General features: G+C 33.9%; 1 protein-coding gene across 5 annotated transcripts in view; it reads left to right on the plus strand.

The window, feature by feature from the left end:
• LOC143245003 (uncharacterized) overlaps window positions 1-17,419 on the plus strand; it is a 44,528-nt gene that overhangs the window by 14,048 nt on the left and 13,061 nt on the right. The window lies entirely within an intron of this gene.

Below are 17,419 nucleotides of genomic sequence, written 5' to 3' on the forward strand. Positions count from 1 at the left end.
AGCATAATTTATTTGAAAAGAAACTAAATGGATTCATTATGGTTTTACCGTTCCCTTAAGTAAGTTTGTAATATAGTAATTATTATTTCCTTGACAATATTTAGGAGTTGAAATGAAAATTCAAAAGTACTCTTGTGAGTAATACGAATGCGATTTGTATTTCTGTCAGTTGAACTTAGTAGAAATCGATTAACATAAAATGAATAAAAGTTGTAATCGATATAATTCTCACTTTATTTATCGCAATAATCTCTCATCTAGTGAGCTGGTTGATGTGGAAGATCATTGTAGTTAGAAGATCTACAATGTGGCTGAAATTGTACTTAATATAACTTTACTTCAGTTCTCACAGTGAACTCTCATCTAATGACCTGGTTAATGCAAAAATTGAGCGTATGTAAACAATCTACAATATGGCGAGAGTTTATCACTTTATTTGTAATTTTACAATAACTTTCAAATGATCCAATCACGATATTTGCTTTTATTTGTCAATTAACATTGGTTTTCCTGAGGGCCAGTCATGCCCCTATGGAACTGACGTTTCGCGGTCAAACCTGAGTATTTAATGAGACAAGAGTAGTTCGAGAGTTGCAGTGGGTGGTGATGACTAATCCAAATTAGGAATGCCTAGCGCAGATAATCCCTAGGCATAGCTTTGCGCGAAATTCAACAAATATATTTCTGAATGAAATGACAATTTTAACACAGAATCAACGTGGAAGGAAAATACCACAATGAAAGGGAAGGGATCCTCAATTGGTGCGGCTGTAATTATATCTCAAACTAGTCAATAAATGGGGCTATGAGTTTAATCTTTGTACTTAAAAAACTCAACTACCAACACCTAAGGACTAATTACATTAATCTAAATATGTTATTAAATACGAATATTCGATTAAACCTACACTGTCCATTAAGATTAGTTATTTTTCGACAAATACACAAACATATGTTTAAGATTTTGCTTTTTTTCATATGTAATGATGTGAAAAAGGGATCTTTATTTTTCTTTTAATTTGCAGTCTGAGAACGTATAGGTTTGGTTACATGTAATATATATATGTATATTGCACACAGATGTTTAAAATTAAAACTTGTTTGCATGTATATACTATTTGGTATAAAGCAGTAACGTAGTATTTATGTTTACACGAAAGATAAGCAAATAAATCAAACAAAATAGTTATGAAGGACATTCGGTGTGCGAAGCAAGTCGATTAAAATGTTTTCTGGTAACGTTGAAATAAATTTAGGATACTAGTAAAGGATAGAGTTTAGAGATGATGTTCAAATCTTAAAATATTAGTAAAGGGCAAATTTTTCTGATAATGTTGAAATCTTAAAATATTAATAAAGGGCAATTTTTTTCTGATAATGTTGAAATCTTAAAATATTAATAAATTGGTAAAGTTTTCTGATAATGTTGAAATCTGAGGATATTAGTAAAGGGCGTGGGACACATCTTGAGATATTTCAAGCTCTTCACTCTTTTCATTTTTTTAACTGTCTCGAGTTTAATGGGCATTAAATCGTACCAGTAGGTGGAGCTCTGAAAGTTTAAGAACATTAGTAATGTTATTAAAGCATGCTTTCGTTCTAAACGTGAAAGAGGTTAGACGCCCCTCTTAATTTTGTTGTCAAGTGTGATCGATATGCGTTTTTCCAATATCTGCTCATTCTACATAGAAAGGTATTCATTATAACAATTTTTACAGAATTATCTTTGGTGAAAATGGAGGAAAACTTGTACTGTTACGATCCCGATGCACGAAGGAAACTTAATTCGTCCGGTATTAAACAAAAGCCCAATTATTTAACATTCTTTGTGAGCTAACTAATTGAAGTACCAAGCAGCTGTGTTCTTATAAAACCTTTTTTTTTGCCTTATTTATAACTAGCCTGCAATCGTAAATCTATTTAATAAAAAGATATTCCCGGCAAAAACCTGACATTTCGATAGTGGATAACACGTTGATACATACCTTAAGTTACAAGCGATGCATGATTGAGAATTAGATTAAATCAGAGGACACAACTTTCTTCTTGTCCATGTTCATGAATTTCGACAAGTATTAATGTTTCATTTCCTTTTGTAAACATCTGCGTATTAACTGAACTAATTTGTGTATATATATATGTATGTATATATAGGATCCATAATCCCTATCTAAACCTTTATTTTAATCTTATGAGTGCGTTTGAACACGATATATACATTGCACAGGATCCATATTCCGGATATAAGTATTTATTTTATGCTTATAAAGTGGGCTTGAACACGAAACATACTTTACATAGGATCCATATTCCCGATCTGAGCCTTTATTTCATCTTATAAAGTGCGCTTGAGTATGGTATAAACATTACATAGAATTTCTAAACGTTAAGGAGAATATACGAGTTCGTGAGGCTTTAGCCTTTAATATACAATGCCACCTCAAGGCTAATTTCTTTATTTGCCTGTGCTGTGCCACCACGAGTATCGAAACTTAACTTTTAATCATAAACCCTCAAACTTACCATTGGTCCTCTTGGGGTTAAGGTTGAGTAAGCTATAATTATTTTGGCTAATAAAATTTCCTGGACTTGTTGCACCCATCAAACAGATTGGTTTAAAAAGAACAACAAATTAGTTATACTGTGTTCATATATCGGCTGGTCTTGTTTTGAGTCTGTTTGTGACTCTGTCATTTTCAAAACTAATTGATCAAAATAAGTAATTTGTTTGACTTGGCCAGTTTAATTCACTTGTTGAAAAACAATATAAAATAGCAGTGAAATTAACATGATAATTTTTCACCACTAACCAATCATCTTAGTAATCCATATTTTATATACATTTACAACAGTGGTGTTTGTCCGAGGCGTTCGTCTCTCTTCCGTTTGAAAAGCTGTGCGCTCAGACAAAGCTCAACATTCACGTTAGAGATAACAGGAGAACAGTCATGAATAATGTTGATGCAAATTTTATTTCGTAATCAGGATATTCTGCACTGAACTATTAGGAGTTAATCATTCTATCGTTCAAATTTCAAAATCAGACGTAACTTAAACAATAAAAATGTAGGTTTACCTCATGTTATTGATGAGCAGCATTTATCATGACTGAAATACTAAAGAATTGCTTTGCTCGGTAGGCTGTATACGTAACTCAGAGCTCTGACTCTGATTGAAACGAAGAATGCAACACATAAATTGATAAAGTAGCTAAAACATTTTTCCCTGGTCAGGTGATTAGGACGCTCGACTCGTAATTTGAGGATCGCGGGTTTGAATCCCCGTCACACCAAAAATGTTCGCCCTTTCAGCCGTGAAGGCGTTTTAATACGACGGTCAATTCTTCCATTCGTTGATAAAAGAGTAGTCCACGAGTTGACGGTGGGTGGTGATGACTATCTGCCTTCCTTCTAACCTTACACTGCTAAATTAGGAACGGCTGGCTCATATAGCTCTTGTGTTGCTTTGCGAAATTAAAAACAAATAAACCTTCACTGGGGACGAGTACCATATATGCATATATAAAAAACAATGTTAGTTTCTTTAACCAGTTTGTTTTAATAGTGATGTCTGTTTATACAGCAAGTTTATCTAGTTCTCAGAAAAGCTATATCAGTATTTTAATTTATTCTGGAAAATGTATTTAATAAGTGGTTTAGTGCTAAGTCTGACAGCTTATAACGCTAAAACTGTGTTTCAATAGCAGTGGTGGGCACAGCACATATAGCCTATTGTTAGCTTTGTGCCTGGCGCACCAAACAAACGAAGTATTAAAAAAGAACTTTAAACATTTTCCAACATATTTGTAACATAAACTTGGAAAGGGAGTCGGACGATTTCGTCTTCAGTCAAGTTGTTATAAATGTTCAGAGCACTAAGAAAGAAGCGTCTCTTCTGAAAACCCATGCATTACAAAGTGAAATACACATTGAACCACATCATTTTTCGTTTAAACTGCATGAAAACTCTGAGTTTATGTGACTGTCGCGTAAGTCATATTATATACTTATGTAGTGTAAACGAAGCAATTGTTTAATTTCTTATACATCCATCTTACAACTTATGGATTCAACGAATAAACTCACGTGAAAGAAATCGTATATAGTGCGAATATACTACGCATAATAGGTCGAAAATCAACTTCCCTTATTTCTCAGTGAAACCTTTGTCTTCACACTTGCTATATGTACCTATTGACAGAAGGTTATATTTCATTTCTCACGGTAGCTCTGCTTGAAATCACGCATTTGTGGGAAGCGTGTAACATAAAACACGAGAACGAACTATTTGAATTTTAAAAAGCATTTACAAAAGGACAGCGCGAACTATATGAGGGAAACAGCATTTCACAGCTTTAGAGAGCTATTTAGCACAAGAACAAACATATTTACAGTAAAGAGCCCTGCTTAAAGAACAAATATTTCTAAACTTAGGGCGCCGTTTGTCATATTTTACATTTTTTCTTCTTCCAATCTAAGGATAACAAAAACAACTTTGCAACAATGTTCACCTAATTTAAAACTTTGTTATTAGAAAACAAACTTCTTTTTGCTGTTTTTTTTTAAGTTGAAACGAATACGCTTGTTTTAGAAGTTCTAATACGATTGGTAAACCTTGTGATATACGTTAAGGTATGTGAACGGCTGTGTAATATCTACAGGATGTTTTAGTGCCAACTTAACACAGTGTGTGTATACACTTGTTTGAGAACGTATATACTGTCCATATGTCTAAAATGTTTTTACCAAACGGCTGCATGTACATCTTTCTATTACCTTTCAGGCTCGCTAATGACTCTTAGTTTGCCCAGAATTTACGTATTTAAAGTCAATATTTAGGCTTATAAAACTCGGCAATGGAAACCACATTTCATACAAGGTGCGTGTCCTTAATTCTAACCCATCATGTTTAACACCGAGTTCAACGAGACTTCCGAAGCGTGGTATCAGTTCACCATCACCTCTATGGCGGAAGGTAGAACAATGATCGTGTTATTAGACAAATAAACTCCCATCAAGTGTAGCGGATAGAAAGCTCTGGTCTCATTTTGTATTAAATTATTGTTACAGAAGTTTAGAAAAAAAAGTTCTCATATATTCATTACCTGTCTAGCATATCTTGTTCTTTGGGTATAATGATCGTAAGCATACCTTTCTTTGTGCATAACTTACTCCTTCTAACTCACAGTAAGTTAATGAAGAGGAGTCAGCTCTGTTTTCAGCTAGCTATGGGATTCTGTCCCCCCATCCCCAGTTTGAGTTTAACGTGTTACATATTATTGTATTCATGTATTCACAAATTTAATGGGTGTTTTCTTCGAATATAAAATATTTTAGAATTAGACGAGAATCATGTAGAGCTTTATGAAATGGAAACTTATAAATCTATATTGCTTTTCCAAGACTGTCAGACGCTGACAGTGGCGAGTACATGATCACACAGAAGGTGAAATGGCCTAGATAAACACCGCCGTGGTCATCCGGCGGCGAAGGGTAATAAAGCATTGTTTTTGTAACTCTTCACTCGAGTGGTAGATCTTGGTTGGTAGAACGCTCTGTTTCTCAGACAAATTGTATTTAACTCTTCAATTAATAATTCAAAAAATGTTATGTTTTCCTTCCTGAAAACACGCCACAGTTTAACTTATACCAGGTTCAGTAAGATCATGTAATGTTTTACATGAGGATGTGATAAAAGCTTAAAATTATGTGTCAAAAACGTTTTTTCCGCCCTAACGAAATTCTGTTTGTTGTGTTAATTAATTTTACCGCACCGTAAAAAACAACAAAAATAAAACATTCTACGGTGTTAAAATATTGTTGTTGTTTTTGTCTAAAGAAACCCCATAACGTTATGTATCCAGTCAGTGTGAAGATATGTTTCTTTGTTTTTCTTTTAAATGAAGTGGTTTGAGATTTTAATTATTTTATAACTGTCCTGTCTTCAATACAGTTTGCTGCCATTCGTTCCCATACTGAACTATCTTGCACATTTCAACATCTTTGCCTATTAGAATAATATAATGTGATGAACGTCCAAAATTGGGGTAAATTATTGAATTTCTATGTAAAACAACACACGAGACCCTAGAAGCAATTGTCAGAATTACGTGCAAAATTAGCGGTTGTTTTGTTAAAATTTTGAAGGTGTGATGCTTGTGTTATTAAGAATCATGTGACCAGCAGAGTCATGCACCACCAAAAAATTTTGTGCTTAAATAATATAGAAAAATGTATTTTAAAAGTAGAAAGACATCAACCACGTAATTCTATGATTAAGGAGTTTTAATACTGCGTGGTAGATAAAAACCAGAAGTGTATACACATTTTTATTTGTTTTCAGACCAAAGAATTTAGCAGTAGCTACAAAAAGCCTTAAAAGACATTTGTAACAAACATATTAAGATTAATCTGGCCGAACAAACAAGTTTTTGTACACGGGTCACTACCGAAATGTATTTACACATTTTTAGAGAAACATAATTGTCCTTACAGGTAGGATGAGCACTACATTACAAACAAACACGAGAACTTCGTAGTTTTCCCGTTTCTTACCAACATGAGAGAAATGTGTTTTATTCCGTTGATTACTGGTTTTATCTTCACTTTTGTTTTTGACCTGCGAGTTTAAATGCAACTCTTTCCTGTCGTTCTCGCTGCTGAAAGTCATTCGACCATTTACGCATGCTCCAAGAAAAGAGACAATGACGTCACCTTAAGAGTAACAGAGTAGTTTTCTCCCATAAAAAGTAGGCTTAAACAATATATCTTATTTCCTGCTTCTCGTGTTCCGGTTGGTTTATGCTGGAGTCTATATTTCTGTAGGCGTACTCTTTGTTTTGTTATGTGTGTAACCTGTTTATTTTTTCTTTATTGCATCTATATTTTATTCTTTTACAAAATTTTACGTCGTTGTGATCGGTGAAACTCGTATACAAAAACTAGTTATATTGCACGAAAAACTTGAGAAGGTAAACTACGGTTGAGGTAGCACATTTAGTAACTATGAAATATAGAACACTTTCCACTGCTGCTTCCTTCTAGAGATTCGAGATTAATCCATTCTTATAGACACACATATGTATATTTCTTGAAATATATGTACTGTCCAATTATCCGCAAGAAAAGTTTTTGTTTACAGATCACAGAGCTACGTTAGAACTCTGTAAAGATATATTAGCACCGTTGGGTTAGAAAAGCAAGTTTTTCACCTCTATGGCAAACGTAATCATAAATACAAATATTATCTACTTACTGAAATCTAAGAACTATTCTGACTAAAACAAAAACTCAGTAATCTGTGGCTATAAGTTAAACTGATACCGAATAAGAGAGGAAGTAGCATTCTGAATAAAAGAAATAAAGTTTTCATAAATCAAGCCAACAGTTCTCTTAAAATTATGTTTTCCGGTAAACCTTACACGATAAAAAATGTCGTAGAACGGAAGAGACTTTGTATTTAGTCTTGTGTCTTTCTTGACTTTATTCTGACAATACTAATGTAGTTCAACTGAGTTTTCGGTCAAATAAAGTTCCATCGAACTCAAACTATGTATCCGGATAATATATCGATCCAACAACGAGTTGTACAAATTAAAACTCTAATTATTTTGAAATATATGATACTATTGTACGTGTCCCTGGCAAAGACAGATTCTGTCAAAAGCACTAAGGTCTTACTGTGTGTTTTGTTGTTGTTTATTATAGCGCAATCATTGTAAAGAGAAGTCAAGGTTTGCGTAAAAGGTGTGTCAGCACTATCCGTATGGTTTTAAAAACGAACGACAGGGCTTTATCAGTTTGAGCTTCAAAGACTTGTCAGACAACAAATGCCTTCATGGTAAACATACCGTGACGCTTAGCATATGCAACATTCTGTTTCATTTTCGCAGTGACTCCATCCACAGGAGATCAGGCATATGCTTGCCTTTACCGTAATGTATGAGCTTAAGTATTGACGCTGTGATGGGCAACTACCACATAATACACCGTTTTATAGTTTGTTTTTCTTGAGTTCTAACTCAGTTCAGAACTATGGGGAATTGTGCATTTACTACTTCTATACCAGGACTGAGCTTAGGTGGTGTTTAGTTTCTTTTTGTATTTGATTGTATTCTTCCTAATATAAACCAGTACGTGTGGTTATTTGATAATTGTCGCATGAAGTAGGAATATCCATAAGTCACAGAGAAGATGTGAATGATGAAAGCAGATCTGGTGTTTTCAATATTTTTTTTAGTCAATTAATACTTGCTAACGCAATCGTGCGTATATGGCCATTGTTCTATGGTCCTGTAGACTATGCTTTTTCTTACATTATTATGTGTATTTTCAGTTTAAATAAGTATTCAGTTGCCTCTCAGGTTTTAATTAAGTTCTACTTAACTCTGGATTGCATTTTACTTTTAATAAATATAACAATTTTTTGTTCAATTTTTGGAGTATTTTCTTCCAGGGTATTTATTTCTTTATCTGTTAATAAGATGCGTTTTTGTTTCACCCCGAAAGCTAATCTCTTTCATTTAACCAGTGATAAGAAATCGCGATTTTTAACTTCCACAGGAGGACGGAGCATGACGTAATAGTTAGAGTGCTGGGCTGTGTATCTGCTAGCTTATCGTTTGCGTCCTATTATTAAAAAATAAATCATTCCTTGTTTTCTTGCCGTGGGTGGGTTATAAGTGAATAAAATCCTATTACAATATGTAACAAAATTGTTACTTTTTCTTGTTCCAGGGTAGAAAGTTTTATTTCCCAACTACTTATGCCTAAAGTAAATGGAAAAGACCTATTTTTCTCTTCAAACTTTGCTTTTGTGACCTGGGAGCGTGTAATGAAAACATGATGGGAGACTATATTTGGGGACTGATACGTGAAAATGATTTACATTACAGTCGCAAATCTCGAAAAACTACTCTCTTCTAAACATTTTTTATGACTTTAGTATAAATACATGTAAATCTTGATTCATATGTTGTTTTATTCAGACCTTATGTAAATCAAAATGTGCAAATTTGCCCGTTTTTACATAGAAAATAGGTTAATTTCTAAATTTCATTATCCAGGTAACAAAAGCAAAGTCTGAAGGGAATAATGGTCATTTTCTGTACTTTTACAACATAAGCAATTAAGAAATAACATATACTATCCAGGAACAAAATTTGTGTTACATCGTGTTATTTGGTCGGAAAGGAGGGTTGGCGCTATTTACTAGCTGCCTTCTCACCACAGCTTATCAGTTAAAATGAGGGACGATTAGACTTGGGTAGAGTTATGTGATCATTCCAAAACATTTAAACAAAAAACACAGACCTACCACCCCATTCTGGTGCTACTGTAGATAAAGGTAGATAACTGCACGTTATTAGTAATCCGAAATCTGAAATATAACAACAACAAACATGCACAAAGTGAGAAAACATTTTTACTAAATTTAACTCTAGATTGCCTCCCAGTGGCACAGCAATGTCTGCGGTCTTATACTGCTAAAAACGGAGTTTCGATACTCGTGATGAGCAGAACACAGATAGCCCTTTGTGTAGTTCTGGGCTTAATAACAAAGAAATTAGCTCTGGATCACCTTGTCAAGCAAGTAATCATTTAGTTATATCAGCTTACTTCAAAGCAGAGTTTATGAACGAAACGTGTAACTTTATAGAAACGTGTTTTTATGGTTAGTTTTTAATTACCGGCAGAAAATGAAAAACCGTTCTTTTATGTTTTACTTGTGATAACAATAACGTTTCAAATAGTTACAAGTGTCCTGTTTTTCTTTGAAAAATTAGAGTTTTCAGTATTAGCTTTGACGTCGGTAATGGTTATCCCCCTTTTTTTTTCCTGATGACTTGAGGGGTTTAACCCCTGAACTTATAACAAAAACGTAGAATTACTAGAATATTTCCTCTTATTTGTTAAAATATTGTAGTGAATTATTTAGGGGGAGCTTAGATTGTAGCCAAAGGCAGAAAGCGAATTAGGTAATAAAATACTTATAAGCATTAAAATTTACTTTATCCAGCGTTGATTCGGGACGAAAAATAATGGCTTAAAACCGGTACCAATATAACATGTTAAAACTGAATGTTTCGTACTTGGAAATTGAAAAAGGAAGTTGATGTTAATAAAATCATTGTTTCTTTCTAGCTAAATCAAATCATTGTTTCATTCTATCTAAATCAAATAAAATCATTGTTTCATTCTAGCTAAATCAAATCATTGTTTCATTCTATCTAAATCAATTCAAATCATTGTTTCATTCTATCTAAGTCAAATCAAATCATCGTTTCATTCTATCTAAATCAAATCAAATCATTGTTTCATTCTATCTAAATAAAATAAAATAAAATCATTGTTTCATTCTAACTAAATCTTACTTTACTTTATGTTCTCTGCCTACTCAATAGTAAATATGAGAGCTTTAAGAAATCGTACTGCGATACCAGCGATGGGCAGATCACAAATAGCTCGTCGTATAGCTTTGAACTTAACAACAAGCAAAGTTTATTACAAACGAAAAGATCTGCACGAATCCAGCCGCTCGAGCTATCACATGAAGATTATTTTATACTATATTTGTTCTGTTCAAGCTTGATAAACAGTGGCGAAAGTAGTAATATACATGCATTTGTTTCTGCGAAACTGTCACGATTTTACAACCTAATCCTTTAGCCTTTTATATTAGAATAATATTTACACGAAAGCGTGCAGCTCGTGACTTCTATTCATAACACCTTTGAAATAAATTTCTCTCCCAACACAGAGGGTAAGAAGTTTCGTAATCGCCAGCTCAACTCTGCTGTTTGTTTCCAAAATATTGCAAAATATATTTGGCGTGCCTTTAGGATATAATGACGTATATTACAGTGGTTGACGTTCAGAGAAATCGCGCTCGGTAATGTCTTTTTTAAATTTTTCTACAGAAATCATAGGTAAATGATGTCAATAACAAAATGCACTGCTTTGAACGTCGAATGAAAAATGGCCGTGCTAGGGTAATGAGACTTATAGGAGTGTAGTTTTTGTCACAACTTCGTATAGAGTTATGATGAACTCGAAGAACCTGTATATCTCTTCACTAGAAATTTGTTCAAAGCTATAAAAGGCTTAATAGGACCCAATTTTCAAATGATAGACTACAGGAAAGACAATCAATGACGCCCATCGCCAACTCTTGGGCTACGATAATCGAATAGGGGGATTTGTCTGTTACTCTTAAAATAAACCCACACCTTCAATGTAAAGAGCTCGATTTTGTGACAGCATGGTTCGAGGTATGGAGTTTCTGAATTACTGGTCGCCCCAGGCCTTCGCTATCATTTACTCGTTTGCAGTCTTGAAATTACGTATTATCTTTAGATTTTAAAAGAAGCTATTGATATATTTTTTAGCCTTTATATTCACGATAAATTTTCAGTCAGAATATTCAAATAATTAGTGACCCTTGTGATTATTACTTGATTGATGTTACAACGTTAACATTACGTATAAGTTATTACATGGTAAAACATCCCCCACGGAAATACAGGTAAATCTACGGATTTACAACGCTAAAATCAGGGGGGCGATTCCCCTCGGTAGACATAGCAGATACTCCGATGTGGCTTTGCTATACGAAAACATAAACACATATTGACAAACAAACGTGGTAGAACTGTTCCAGTTATAATTATCCTAAATGTTAGTGTTCAAAAGTCTGGAAATGTCTTAACTTAAACATCAGAAGTGAAAATAGTTGTAAAGCTAGAAGAGAATGACTAAATTATCAAACATTCAGAACGGTCGTATGCAGAGAATTTAAAATATTATTTAATATTTTGTTATTGGCGATTTTGATTCTCTTTGTTTATGTCTAGTTTCTTATTTGCTTTAGACTGGTTAAGTAAGTTTAATATTTTTGTTAGCAATGCCCCAGTGTGATTTAGTAGTTATCGTGCGCGGGCTGTAAATTCGCAAATATGCACTCTGCACTTTTGGACTGCAGGTGTGCTGTAACTTATAAAGGTGATGGTCAAACGTCACTGTTCGGCCAGACAAGAGTAGTAGAAGAGTTGGAGGCAGAAACAGTTCACCAGCTACGTTCTGTCTGTTAAACATTAGCGATGGTTATGCGCGAATAATCGTTTTGTAGATTTATGCGAAATTCTGAAAGAAACAGCAGTCTTGGAATGGATTCACGATGGGGAACTGAACTTAAAATTATTGTTGTGTTTTTATAGTTTCGCGCAAAGCTACCCGAGGGCTCTTGCCATCCCTAATTTAGCAGTGTAAGACTGGAGGGAAGGCAACTAGTCATCACCACTCCCCGCAAACTTTTGGACTACTCTTTTACCAACGAATGGTGGGATTGGCCGTCAAAGTATAGCGCCCCCACGGCTGAAAAGGCGAGCATGTTTGGTGCGCCCCCTAGTACAGCTGATTTACAACGCTAAAATCAGGGGTTCGATTCCCCTCGGTGGGCTGAGCAGATAGCCTTTGTGGCTTTGCTAAAAGGAAAACACACAAACACACATGTTTGGTGTGACGGGGATTCCAACCTGGGACCCTCTGATTACGAGTCTAGCGCCCTAATTACCTGGCCATGCCGGGCCCACTGAGAATGAAGCTGGATGATAAAACGTAAAATATTTTTTTACAAGGTCCGAACGTTCCGGAATATAATAATTCCATCTTTAGGGAAGTCTGAAAACTGCATTACCATAATTTATTAACTGAAAGTATATTATAATGATCATTAGTTTACGTAGTTATTAAGAGAAGTAGTAAACTATGGACAAAACATAAAAACACGAAATATTTTAGATATGTTGCACAACAGTTGAATTTTAGGTATGAAAATTTAGAACAGTTTTAGATTTATGTGAGTCGATTTTTAGACTTCGTTGGAGACAGAATGAGAGTCTTCCTACATTTTCTGACTTTGTAAATAAAATGCTTTGTGTTTTATCACCTTCATTACTAAACAGAATACTTACTTCAAAAATTAACTTCTGATATCGTATAAAGTAAAATTCAGTAAAACCTAGAAATATTAGTGCTACTATAGCACTTTTTCTCATAATGAAACTTAAACAATTGAACTAAGTAATAAGAAAGTTTGAAGTATTTGGGAATAAAGATTTAAGAAAAAAGTTAACATTTTTTCCGTGTTTTTTTTTTTTTGTTGTTGTTGTTGAGAAAGAACAGAAAGCACGTAACATAATAAGCTGAAACGCTGTGCCCAACAGATAACAAGCATGGTTTATGGTTCGCGTCAAGAAGTCGGTAAAGCACGCTCCGCATTTGGGGGCTGTGCATTGAGAAAGCGGTGATCAACTTCCACTGCCCTCAGTGGAAAAGCGGACTCACACCGATAGAAACTGGGCTTCGATACCCCTGATGGGCAGAGCACAGATAGCCTACTGTGAACCTTTATGCTAAGTAGCTGTGTTCCTTCTAGTCTATCAGTTCAAAATTAGTGACAGCTACGTGCAAATTACTCTCGCGTAATTTTGCACTAAAATTAAAAATACACGTACAACAACAATAAAAAACTTGACTTATTACGTTGTTATTGTTTTATATCCACAAAACAATGGTATTTAAACTTATCGGTAATCCACCAAGGTATTCTATAACAGACAAGTGAAAGTGCTCTCAAGAGACTGAAAAAAATCAAGCGATTTCTTAATTATATATGTATTTTCTTTCGAATGTCTCCTTCAACTGAAATAATTAACCTTTCGATTTTGACACTTTTATACTGATTTAGAACTTGATAAGATAATTGCAGTTATTCCATTGTAGAGAGGAAACTGAGAAACTTGATTTATATGCCAGTTGTGTGACCTGTTTTCTCGTAGATAACAATTATATTCAATATACACCGGTCCCGTAGACTTTATAGTGGTATAAGTTTGAAGAAAACGAGGTCACGTGCTTCTGCTCATCTGGTAAAGCCGCCATGCTCTACTAAACAAACTGTTTTCAAGATGTTGTACTATGTTTTATTCACACTTCATGACAGTTATCTGTTTTAACAATACTTTTATTCTGACTGATCACTTCAAACTTAGGAATGATTTAAAAGGGATTATAGCACTAAACTGTGGTTATTAACCAGTTTTGGCTTCACTAATAATATGAAAGTTAATCGTGTTGTAATATTTCTTTTAATTTATTTAGTGTGTTTTAATATTTTCAAAAGTATTATTCTTGGATAACAGAGATTCTAAATGAATTTTTATTATGACAATTTCTCATGAGTTTGGATATATCCAAAATTAAATATTGTTAAAACTTCATTTGGCTTTTATCTCAGGACGGCTAGTATGGGTATTAACATTTTTACTAAAAAAGCAGAGAACAACGTTTCGACCTTCTTAGGTTAACCTGAAGATATATTTTTACTTCAAGTGGGTTTCTTGTCATTACGAATTACTTCATGTGGCTTAATTTATTGATTTTCAAATTTTGACGAACTCTAGTTTCAAAATTAGCACTAATTAAATAATTCAACTTATTATAGTTCACTCATTGAAGTGGGTTTGCTTTGGTTAACTGTTAAGCACATAGCTACATAAGGAGCTATCTGTGTTCTGGCCACTGTGAGTTTCGAAACATAATTTTTAGCATTATAAACCCAACTATTTATCCCCGAGACATCGGAAGCTAGAGAGAGAGAAAACAGACAAAGGAATATTTAAAACTATGTGTAATGAAATTTTATATATTTTTTTTTTTCTTTTATATATATATTTATCAGCATTATTTTAACCTTTCATTACCGGTAGAGTACACTAGAAAGTGCAAATCTGATGACTATATAGGATCCAGACACGTTGCAACGAGATAAATCACACAATGTCATGACATCGCTTATCATGATATTTAACAACCTACCACTAATACCAGAGTATCAGGCATTTTAAAGAATTACGCTGTACTGAACTACCAGTTACACTAATGTATCAAGGGTTTAAAGCATTAAATGGTGTGCTTTGTAGTTATTAACATGTTATAGGTATCTTCCTTGGTTCAGTGGCTGACCTTTTGACTCTTACTTGGATAATATCTGGTTCGATTTCCATCCGAAGTCTCGATGATCAGTTCAATCATCCATTCTTTCTGGGTTGGTAAATTTATACCAAGTTTGCTTAGAGCATCTAATGCAGATCAAGATGTCTACATACGTAACCATCTCAGCATATTCGTTCCTTGTCTGGAGTTTGCTGTGCTCGCAAGTCCGTCTGAGGTCAGTCTTGTACAAACAGAACGATCAAGATTTTTTCTTCTTTTTCTTTGAGGTCTGACGTGGCCGGATGGTTAAGGTGCTTGAATAGTACTCTGATGATCGCGAATTCGAATCCCCGTCACCCCGAACATGCACTCCCTTTCAGCCAGGGGGGCGGAACAATGTGACGGTCAATCCCACTATTCGTTAGTAAAATAGTAGCCCAAGAGCTGGCGGTGGGTGGTGAAGACTAGCTGTCTTCCATCTAGTCTTACACTACTAATTTGGGGACGGTTAACGCAGACAGCCCTCGTGTAGCTTTGCGCGAAATTAAAAAAACAACAAATCTTTTCTTTTGTTCAAAATGCATAAAACTAAATTTAAGATCATTAATGAAAAAATGTGGTATTTTTCAACTATTCACAAATAGTCAAAAATATAAGGAAGAAACGCACAATTCTGGTTCTTAAAAACTACAAAAATGGGAATATTTCGGTATAAATGAATTAAAAACAATACTATAAACTATGAGCAAGCGTAAGTATGTCCTAACGATGAACTTAGCTGTGCAAATGTTACTTACAAACAGATAAGATAGTTTGATATATTTCTTGTTCTGTTATTTTTTATTATAAGATTGTTATTCCCAAGTCTCTTCATATTGTCCCCCGGGAGATCAGCATTAAATTTATAAACTTAAACGCTAAAAATTCTCTGTTCGATTCTCCATGATGGACAGAGGTCAAACAGTACGTCGCATAACTTTGTGCTAAAACAAGTAAACAAACTCTTCATAATATCGTTATTGTTATTAATAATAATAAATTCATAGGTTGCCAAAAATAGTAACTGTAAGTTGTAAAAACACAACACAATAAAAACATTAGGAAACAGAATATTATGTGATATAGTATAGTTCAATAATTTTATTTTTAAAAATCAATTGATCATGCTTCTTGCAGTCTATGAAACGAAACGAAGCTAAATTATTGCAAAGTAAGGTCATAATGAGAGTGAATTAAGCTGAATATGCAGAAACGTTTATATGCGTGTTCACGAAGTAATAAGTACAGGTTGAGATAGCTAATAGAAATTATATTTAATGTTATGTTCATTTTTTTAGGAAACTACACGCGGGTTGAGTGTTATTTGTGTAAAATACTTTACAAATAAAAAAAGCAACTAATGTTGAAATCAAACCAAGTCGTCACGTGATGATAATAACATTGTATTATCGTGTACCGTACTTGTTAAATTAAAGAGTTTGAATAAGAAGACAGGTAAAGCGATTCTTAACTGAAGTGTCAATATGAAATTTGGACACATCTGATGAGATTTGTATTGTAGCATTTGACAAATTCCGGACAAACAAATACAAGCTTGTTATTTACATTGATTGATTTATTAAAGCGCCACCTATGCACGAACATATGATATTTCAAAACGAAAATAAGCTAATGATTTCTATTTAATTTTAATTTACGTGTATTAAATTAAGATGGTCTACAATTCTGACAGTTAGTCAAGAAATCAATATAGAGCAATAAAGCTGAGCATGCGTATTTGCGTTTTCGGTGAACGCAGTTTGACGATTGAATATTTCTGTCAAATGTATTACACAGAGCTACACTTATGAAACAACAAACAGTTTTGTTAATCCAATGGAAACCCTTTAGTGACGTATTAAAACACCGTGTTTATCCGTTCGTTATCATTATTTTGTTTGTTTTTTAATTTCGCTGAAAGCTACACGAGGGCTATCTGCACTAACCATTCCTAATTTAGCAGTGTAAGACTAGAGGGAAGGCAGCTAGTCATTGCCACCCACCGCTATGCCGGGCCGTTATGATTGTGAAAAAAATTTAATGAGTGTAGTAATGTATATGTCATGGTTTACAATACATTAATAATATGTTGTTGTAAGTATTTTACAGAACTATTAAATAGCTAACACTTACAAAAGTTGATATACAAAAGTCATGAAAACACCTTTACTGTATTAGTATAAAACCTAATAAATCCTTAGATATCATTAAAGAGCCTTAAATATAAATGAATTCAATACATATTATTTTCACTAAAATGACATAATTATATAAAATCTTGTGGTGAGACAGATTCCCTCGGTGGACAGATAGTCCGATATGGCTTTGCTCTATAAACGTACTTGCTTAAAACTGCACTAAGTATAGTTAGCTAACTTGTTTTGAGT

Source organism: Tachypleus tridentatus, chromosome 2 (genome assembly GCF_004210375.1).
Source record: "Tachypleus tridentatus isolate NWPU-2018 chromosome 2, ASM421037v1, whole genome shotgun sequence".
NCBI classification, from domain to species: Eukaryota; Metazoa; Arthropoda; class Merostomata; order Xiphosura; family Limulidae; genus Tachypleus; species Tachypleus tridentatus.